Source organism: Colias eurytheme, chromosome 10 (genome assembly GCF_061535395.1).
Source record: "Colias eurytheme isolate Ceu_HAF_F1 chromosome 10, ilColEury1 Martin Lab GWU primary, whole genome shotgun sequence".
Lineage (NCBI taxonomy): Eukaryota > Metazoa > Arthropoda > Insecta > Lepidoptera > Pieridae > Colias > Colias eurytheme.
The window spans coordinates 3599012-3609938 of NC_142989.1; positions in this window are offsets into that span (position 1 = coordinate 3599012).

Here is a 10927-nt window from a genome sequence, read left to right on the forward strand (position 1 = left end):
TGATGTTTATTTCCGTGTTCTGTAATTTTATCTGAGTATTTTTCGTATTTACTCGTGTACAAAAACATACACGTGTATATATTTGTACATTATGTCATGTGTGATTAAAATTAAACCAACGTTTAGATTTTTAAACTTTAATTCATTAAGTATACTATATAATTTTATATATTATTTATATAAGTTCATTAAGTGGGTATTTAATGTGTATGTTTTGTAATTTGTAGTCGGTATGTAGGACAATTAATTTCACAGATTAAAACTTATAAAATAACTGGCAATTATTCGTTTTATCACCCTTACAAAAAAATATTTAAGTAAGTATTTCAGGGAATCATCACTTTAATTATATTGTAGCATGGCCCATGGGTACCTACTTATATTTTATGAGTATATACGATGGTTAAGCGTAGAGTATTCAACACAATGTAATTTATTCGTTTACCATCGTCAACTTGATGTCATCATTTGCGTCCTAACTGTAACCTTGTTATTTAACTAACTGCGCAAATTACAAACCACTCAACAATGACATATTGTAACGAGAAGAAACAGATTCGAGTGATTTAATTAATCTCATATAAACGTGCAAAGAATCCAGGAAAATAAATGTAAAATGAAAAACCTCTAACTTTGTCTTGGATATTGTTTTTGTTATAAACATTGTCGCTAAAGTTCGTTAGATACATTGAGATTTATAAAATTATTTTATTAGATATTTGATTATAACTTACATAGTTAGGTACTTACGTAGATAAAAAAGCTTAAAATACTAACTCTACATATCAGAGTCCAGTCAATTATTTAGTTATAAAAACCTCACTTAGGTAACTACGTACAAGTATTTATCAATCAAAATTTCAAAGATCTAGGTACCTACTTTATTTCTTATTTCCAAACAAAACCCTTATTAAATTATGTAACTGAATAGTTTAAATAGTCAGTGTCAAATTATTCAAAAAGGCTTATGATCACTAATTTTGTTAATTATTGCATATAAAATTATTATTTTCACAATACTTAGCAATCAATATACGATAGACACTAAGGGAATTAAAATAAAGATCAAAAATGTAAATTAATTATGTGGGCTTATATTATGAGACTAGCTTCCGCCCGCGACTCCGTCCGCGCGGATGTCTGTCTTCGCGTGGATGGTTTATTTCTCCATTTTGAGTAGTGTTGCCCAAATGCAAGAACAAGACGAGACTTAGCCAGTCTTGGTCTTGGTCTTGCGCCAATACACCTGGTCTTGGTCTTGGTCTTGCGCTCCCAGTCTTGGTCTTGGGGTTGGTCTTGCAGCAAGAGTCTTGCAAGTCTTGCAATTACCTATTAGTCTATTACTATTTATTAAAGTTTACTTTAAATCTTAGAAAAACGTATTAGAATTGGAACATTGTGAGCTTGAATTAACATAGCCATAGTAAAGATCAAGCAGATTAATAAATAATTTGGAAAATCCAAAAGTGCACGCCTCATAATTTGTTTTTAATAATTATTTATTAATTATTATTTTTGTTTATTTAATAACAATTAAACCACATCGAATCAGACCCTGAAAAATGAAAGGGTTCTATTCCTGAGCATACTCAAGCGTAAGAGAAAAAAAAAGACTCGATTAGTAAAGTATTTCGGTCGCTATCGTGTTAACAAGAAAATCCTCCGCACATACAGACACACGGACGTCCAAGACAGAACTTTTTTAAACTGTTTTTTAACTAGTTTAAAAAACAAAAATGACATCAAAAATATCATGAATGTTAAAAATAGTGTTTTTTCTTAATATGTGTGTGTATGTATTATCTTACAAGTGCAATGTATGATAGGTACATAAAGACATTTTAAGTTTGAAAAATCAGATATTTTGCGCGAAGTGACAGTAAGTAGTACCCACCTCAACGCTTCGCTTATGAGGCGTGCAATAACTGAAGATTTGATAAGAAATTCGAAAAATCAACTGACCTATATGTCGTTTTCCATGGAAGTACATAACTGTTTCTTAATAAACATTTATGATTTATAAGCTTACATTTGTTAAAACATGTAAAAAAACAAATTAATTACAATAATCAGTGATCAGTAGGTATAATGTATTCATTTTCATTCTAAGCACTGAAACTTATTTATTCTTTGGAACACCTGTAGGTACTCTTAAAAAAATTCGAAATTATTTTGCATGAGTATACCTACGCCCTATGGCGGCAATCAAAATATAGTGTCAAATGTTATGATTTCGGCGTGGCGGCAACGATTGTTTTAGATTTCAAAAGAAGCCGCCGGCGCGTGTATCATAACCACATGACCATGTACTTCCGAAAAGCGGCAAATTTCTTTGAGAAGTAAGTACAAAACCTTTGATGCCGCATTATCAAAGTGCCGATGGTTAAAACATAACTATGCATGCACTCAGTTTGATTTTAATAGATATTTTTTTATTCGCTATGTTTATGGTATTAGTCGTAATGCGCATAGGTCCAGTTTTTCATATTCTTTGATACAGTTTTTTGCGTCTCATAGAATTCCTAAGCGTACCTACCTATACACCGAACTGTTACACCTAACTACTCAGTGAAATGTGGTGAAATAGCGCTAAGTCCTAGCTGCAAGACGCAAGAGTCTTGCAGGCTATGTATTGTTCTTGCTCAAGTCTTGCACGGTCAGTCTTGGTCTTGGTCTTGCTAAAAATACGCGGTCTTGTTCTTGGTCTTGGTCTTGCAAAAACGCAAGAACAAGACCAAGACTGCAAGACCAAGACTGAATTTGGGCAACACTAATTTTGAGTAACTCTGACAATGACATCTTATAAATATCTATTGGACCCAAATACGGCTACGCCTGTAATAATACGCAACGTGTGTTCGCGGTTCAACAGAACAACGTCTATGGATAAAACTGAAAAATTAAGATTAATTTTTTCTACGTATTTTTCCAGGATAAAAAGTATCCTATTTTACGCTCAGGATAATAAGGTTTAATTATACCAAGTTTCATAGAAATCGAACCGTTAGTTTTCACGTGATGTCTTCACATACAGACAGACAGACAGACAGATAGACAGACAAAATTTTTTTTAATCACATATTTGGGTTTGGTATCGATCCAGTAACACCCCCTGTTATTTATTTTTTCAAAATTTTCAATGTACAGAATTGACCCCTCTACAGATTTATTATATGTATAGATTAATTTTTATAATTATTTTTTCCGAGGATTTTAAATAAATAAAATATGGACTTGTCACTGACGTATAACTAATTTGGAGTGACACCTGTGTTTGTTATATTGTTTCTTGTACGGTGTATGCTATGCTACGAATGCGTCTTTTGTTTTGTCAACCAAGAAGATAGCACGTTTAATATTTTAGGACTACATAATAGTTAATAGTTAATAAACATATGAATGATAGTTGCTTTTTATCAATTATAGAAGTTTATTACTTACCACAATATTATTACTGTGCATTACATAAATTTTAAACTATGATTTAAGGAAATTTAAGTACTGATTTTATTTACTTACGTCGATGTAACGAGGCACATCCATACACGTTGGAAATATATTTAATTAAAATGAACTGCTGTTGAAGGTAGCACTTCATAAAAATAAACACCAAGGCCTTCTTGGTGACATCACGGAGCTGAAGCGATAACAATCGCGACAGTTTACAATACGGAGGTAGTTGTATTGATTTACAACATCCAGTATCTACATTACATCAATAATTGGTTGATCTTGTCAGCACAATTATTAAAAACCAAGTTGCCAAGAATTGCATATAGGTACCTAGGCGCGACGATAATTTTAGGCGAAGCGACATGGCTTATGGAAATATTTATTTTTCTTTTTTTAAGTTAGGTAGCTACTTCGCCTTAAAAATGTGTTTTAATTTTTTATAATATAAAAAGGAATATTAAATTACTTTTAAGGCAAGGAGTATCTAGGTACCTACCTACTTGGTTTGTTACACTTTTTAACAAATATTGGTCTCTCTTGGAATGTTAATGAACATAATCAATATTGGTACATTATGCAATATGCATATAAATAAATTGTATTATAGTTTAAATTCACGCAATATATTATTTAACTGTCATAAGTACCTTAATTTTTTTCTTTACATTTCGTTTACAATTTTACACAAATATTAAATATTAACTTAATAAGTTATTTAATTCAATTTGTCAAAATATATGGCGAAATATTATAAGGTGAAGCATTTTAAGGAAATGTTTAAGAAAATGTGAAGTATATATTTCGTCAGCAAATCAGCATAATATGTACCTACCTACTACCTACTTACATACATAAACATATTACTGTAAACAGATTTTTCACCAGGGAAGACAGGCTAATATGGATGAGTGTTACATCATCCAGTCAGTTATCAATATACATATACGAATTACGAAGTCGAAGCGAATCCCTTCTTATTATAATGTTCCAAATAACGTAACAATCTACTAATCTTTTGATAGTCCTTATCTATACTAATAAATTAATAATACAAAACTGAAGAATTTGTCTGTTTTTTTATATTTGAATGCACTAATCTCAGGAAGTACTGGAAGTATTTCAAAGATTTTTTCACCGTTGGGGTATGTACGTGAACCCTGAATGCAAATAGCTATGTATCAATGTATGTAATAAGCTACGTCAAGTCTAGCCACAATCAGCATGTAGGTATTCGAACCCATAACTTCCACAGGTATCTATCATCTTTGGGTATTCCCCTATCTTCTTATCGCCAATATTATCAATTCCGGTTCATGCCGCGTTTGAAGTTTAAAACCGCAACATTTTTAATTGTTCCAAGAACCAAAATATATTGTCTTCTATTCTTTAGAAACCTAATGTTGACAGTTACCTACAAAAACAGACGATGATTGAATTGAATATTATTAATAATGTCTAGTATCGATAAGACTTTACAAAGTTAATGCAAGTTTATTTACGTTGGTACATAAAAGATTAAACTGCTCTTCATTTCTGACGTTTTGGTCTGCAGAAAGAATGAAAAGTTGATTACATTTTTTTTTGTTATTACTTATTAAGTACCTACTCAGTAACTTAATTGTTATAAGACATCAATTTCAAAGGTTATAAGCTATAACCTTGTTTACTTTTATTATAAAATCCTGTATTTTTAAGAAAATTTAAATTTGAATTTTAAAATTTCAAAATATTTTTATTATAACGTGCATGATTTTATATAAAAATCGGAATCCTCGGAGTTGAAATCTCGAGTGACGTTCAATTCCGCAGTCATTTGGAAGCGAAGGCTAAATTAGCCTCGAAAAAGCTTGGTGTGCTCAGTAGATCGAGACAGTACTTCAAGCCGGCCCACCGACTTCAGCTGTACAAGGCTCAGGTGCGACCGCATATGGAGTACTGTTCTCATCTCTGGGCCGGAGCTCCACAGTACCAACTCCTTCCTCTTGACCGCATCCAACGTCGAGCAGCTCGAATTGTCGATGACCGTAGGCTTTCCGATAGGCTCGATCCTCTGTCAGTGCGAAGAGACGTTGCGTCTCTCTGTATACTGTACAGAATCTACTATGGGGAGTGCTCTGAGGAATTGTTCCATCTACTACCAGCCGCACAGTTCCACCACCGGACCACACGCCGTAAAAATCTGTTCCATCCGCACCATCTGGATGGTTGGCGCTCCACCACTGTCCGCTTCACCCGCAACTTCCTTCCGCGTACGGTGAAACTGTGGAACAATTTGCCACCTGCGGTGTTTCCGAACAACTACGACATTGGGGCCTTCAAGAAAAGAGCTTATTTGTCCATAAAAGGCCGGCAAAGCACCTGCAACACTTCTAGTGTTGCAAGTGTTTATGGGCGGTGGTGACCACTTACCATCAGGTGGCCCACCTGCCCCTTTGCTTGCTCTGACATAAAAAAAAAAAAAAAAAAAAAAAAAATATAAAGTCAAGGCGAAACTTACAATGATATTCTTATTTATTTATTATAAAAATACTGAATAAGGTGATTCTGACATTTTTCTATCTTCCATGCTTCCTGAATAAGGCCGTCCAATTATTATCACTGTTCTTTCACAACCGCCTACTAATTGTATGTTACATAGTAGTCACGTATTACGAACTAATCCTCCTTGATAGCCTATGGAAAGGAGAAGGACCCATATAGGTCTAAAACAATCTTGTGTTGGAATAATGAACGATAAGAACACGCGATAGAAAAGGACAACGTACATTCGACCTCGCGACTCATCTGCTATGCTTAATCGGGCTTCAATGTCGCAGACGTCACAGTACGAGGAATATCCAGCGATATAGGATAGGGAAAATAAAAATATATCCCGTAAATGTAAAATTATTATAAATGGATCATACCTACACTGAAAGTAAAAGTAAAGGAGCTAGGTATAGGTAGGTGGCTCAGTGGTCCAAGCTTGCATTTTATTTATTAGTTATTGCAACCTGATCGAAGGGATCGGACTCCAGTATTTTTCATCCATATATTATAATTATTATTAACATAAAGGAATAAAAAAATGTAAACTTACTTACGTTTAAGTGACGTATGCCCAAGGGATTTACTATAGCGTAATTTTGATACTTAATTAAAATCTATAAAAGATTTCAATCATACATATTATATGATGATAAAAAAGCTAATTTTTGTACAATGATGACATCATATAAAAATAATTTCACCAAAAAAACAGATTGGATGAAATAAATTACTTTAAATTTATGGCTAGTTTAGTTACATAATATTTTCCTTAACATTCAAGTACGGTCTACAAAATTATTAATATTTAGTTTATAGTTATTAGGTACTTATTAGTCATTACTTATCATTAGAATTGTTAAATTTTATGTGATATAATATGTAAGTTCCATATTTAATTTTCCTGTTTTCAATATATTGTTTAAATATTAGATGCCTACTTACATAAATGATAATATACAGGATGTCCCAAAAAGTAGTGATGAACGGAAGTTGGGAGGTAGAGGACCTAGAGGGCTATCCGAATCATCCTTATGTATGTTATGCGATTTTTCGTATTTTCGGAGTTATGACGTTTTTTTTAAATTTTTCAGCCTCTAGGTCCTCTACCTCCCAGCTTTCGTTCATCACTACTTTTTGGGACACCCTGTATTATAAAAATGAAACCCGTTTTCTATTGTCATTTGTCACGGCATCACGCGTGAACGGGTGGACCTTTTTCGATAATTCTTTTTTTTATAATATTCCTTGAAGTACGAGGATGGTTCTCATGGAAAGAAAGCATAAACATGTATCACGGGCGAAGACGGGGCGGACCGCTAGTATTTCATGTAAATAATAATATATTAAATCCTACATATTATACTCAATGAAAAGTAAAACCTAGCTCCTAACGACATATCCGTCTAAAATACCATAACAAGAGCAGTTATTATTTTGTAAGAAATACCAGATGGTTTATAAGATATACTACTATTTTCATTCCTTTTTAATAACTCTTAATATCAATATTAATAAATAGCATTCCATATTAATTCATTATTTCCAAGTATTGACAATTTTTGTCGCATATAGAGCTGAAATCATAAAGTATTAAGGATTAATATGGTGTAAATACCTATTTTTTTACATTACAAAGCAGCAATTTACTATCTAATACAGTTTCAAAATTACATTAGATCTTACGCTACTTATTTTTGTTTCATATATTTTTATTGATTAAGACTTTATAGAAACAATTTGTTTTAATTAATAAAATACCTAAAAAAACCATATAATGTCGCTATAAAAACAACATAAGTTGAAGTCTGCAAACTACTATGTTTTTTTTTTTTTTTTTTTTTGTGTGGTGTCTCTCAATGTTAGCCAGAAGGGCTTCTACATTTTAACGCGGACGCGGGGGTGAACTGAAGGTTCACCCTGGTAGCGACATGCACAAGGGCGTCCCCCCTTGACGGGGACCACGAACCTCGGCTTGAGCTGTCGCTTGAGTGGAGGAGGCCAGAAGGGCCCTAATCGGACGGGGACTACTATGTGAAAGTGAAATTTACTTGGTAACATTGTTATCGTAGGAATATTAAAAACTCGTAACTATTTCTATAGGTATTTATAGATTAAGAGTGTTATATTCGTTTTGTTTTTATCGAATCGTGCAAACTTCTCGGTCTTTAAACTGGATATTATTAGTACAAAGACTTCGAGTATGTTATTGTAATATAATATAATTACTTTCTGCATTCACAGCGATGACTTTAACAATTGACAAATCATATCTACCTATACTAAAATCTCATTAGGTACTTTACATCACAACGACCTTGTTTTAATGGAGGAAGTTTTTAATGTACAGATATGTACTATGTAACTACACAGAAGTTCACAATATGGCTACAATTATTAGAGAAAAAGATTTTAATTTTTATTAAAGTTATTAGTTAGTGACATTAGGTAAACGTACTATTTAGAAAATTTCCGATTTGCTCACGCTTTAAATTTAAAAGTAGTGGCAAATACTTTAAAAATTCATTAGTTACTTATCGTTTATTGCAAAATGAAATCATGCGCTAAATAAAGCCTGGTCCAGAATGAAACCACTGATCGTGTCAAATGACCGCCTAGCTCGCAGCAAGTAATCGTGTCTGTTAAATTAGGCATATTGCACAAAATTTGTGTCTTAACTTGGTACTGCATTCTATACATCGTAATAAATCAACGCTTCTAGCCAGTATTGAGGACAGGCCCGACCTAGGAAAGGTAAATGCCTCAATGTTAGTTGTTATAAGCGAAGCGGGCGGAGGCGAGAGGTCGGCCGCTCTACCGCGGCCCCGAAACAAATGGCCACGCACTATTTGCAAACACATTACACACTATAGCCACACGTTTGATGTAACTGTTCTTAATGTAACTTTTTTTTTCGTTGATCAAATTCGTTTTTGATCAGATGTTATGTAAGTACACATTATGATCGTAGTGGGATACTATTTTGCGCATCGCATTTTGTAACATCACTACTATCTTATATATTTATTTACCTATCTTTTTAATGATAAAAAACCGGTAAAGTAAAAAATAATGTAGGTAATTAAAGATAAAACATAATACTAATCACATAATACGGTATAAATTGTACTGGTTATATTCTAGAACAATTCAATCATATTGGAAGTGTGATTGCGAAACTGCAAGTGCGAGAGATCGCAGCCGTCCTCGAGTACACGTGACTTCGGCCGCGATTAACAACAATAACAAGCTACGCTACGTCAACGTTACATACACGAGCCGCCCAATAAAATTGTGAAAAACTAAACAACTTTTTTTTCTACCACACGTATTCATTATAATCACATTACGTACTGTCACTATGCATTTAAACACTTAATTACTTTTATCAAATACACGAGGTGTTTTTGCACAATACAATAAAAAACTTGATTGCTATTTATACAATTAGGTAAGGTATGTATAAGGCACATCTTTTAAAGGTCGTTATAGATAAGCTATCAGTGTTGATATCATTCTGTTTTTATTTAACAATAGGATAATTTCCTCGTGCAAATTAAATGAAAAGCGACGTAACGATGCAATATAATTTGCAATATAATTTGCATTATTTGCACGATGATGACAATATAAGAATCCGAAACGAACCTATTAACTTCTAAGTTATAACCTATGTTATATGCATTTATGTTTTCGCACATATCATCAGTGAATTGGCAGCTGTCGTCTCCGCACAACCTTATACGTACTAAAAATAAAACAAAACACGGCAAGGTATAAAGGAATAGGTACACCCTATTACCGTACATTATGCAATTAGTACTACGGACATCGAGGCACAGGCAAGAAGACACCTGGCGATGACTATGGCGAAACAGGCAAAAAAGCGTTTCAAGGTAAGTGGTGCAGTAGATGCGGCTGATCGTATATGGCAAGGTCGGCTGGTGTGCGCACGCGACATCGCCGCAATCACTTTCACTACGCGTCTTACCAAATGCACCGTGGATACAGCTTCGAACGGGTTGATAACGTTGTATAATACCTATTATTAGGTAATCGGCTCACTCGTATCAACCTATATGTGGTACATACTTTACAATTTGGTGTTTTACACATTTTAGGTACGCCTTTATTATCGATAGGTGACGAAATCCATAAATAATCTTATTATGTTAATCTTACATAATAAGATTAAGTTAATCACTGTGTGGCATCAGATGTTGCCTGAGTTTATATTTACAATTTGAATGTTTACTGATTACTATAATCATAATGTTACATCTTAATTTTATTCTAACAATAAAAATATAAAATAAATTTTGTAATTATTTTTGTCTTTTATAAAGCTATGTAAAATTTTGATACAATCATAAATTAATAGGTACAACATAATTTTATATTTTTAAATTTTTTATTAGATATAATCATAAAACATTAATTATCATATGAATCATTTAGGATATAAATAAAATTATCAAACCCTTGAACACTTAACATTCATACGCAAGTATACGATAATGTAGGTATGTTATCTATTCCATTTATGTTTATAATTTTCCATAGGTAATTTTACGATAAGAATTAGTAACCTTAAATAATACACTATGACGGAAGAAGGGCCGCAAGGCACGTCGTTGCGCCGACAACTAAATAAAAAATCTTACACTGATTGAAATGAAGTATAGGTACCTACAATATGGAATATTTTCCATATGTATCACTAGACCACACACAAAGCCATATAAATAAATTCAAATGTATCAGATTCAGATATGACGATATTCATAATATGTATGTATCTAAATCAGGAATGTTCATACGTAGTTGTAATATCTTCGATTCTTACGATCTTATTCACGTTTATCTACGTAAAGAAGTACTAGACTACAACGCAGATTCTTCCTCTTCGCAATGCGCTAAATTCGTTTCAGTGCTAGTACAATACAAA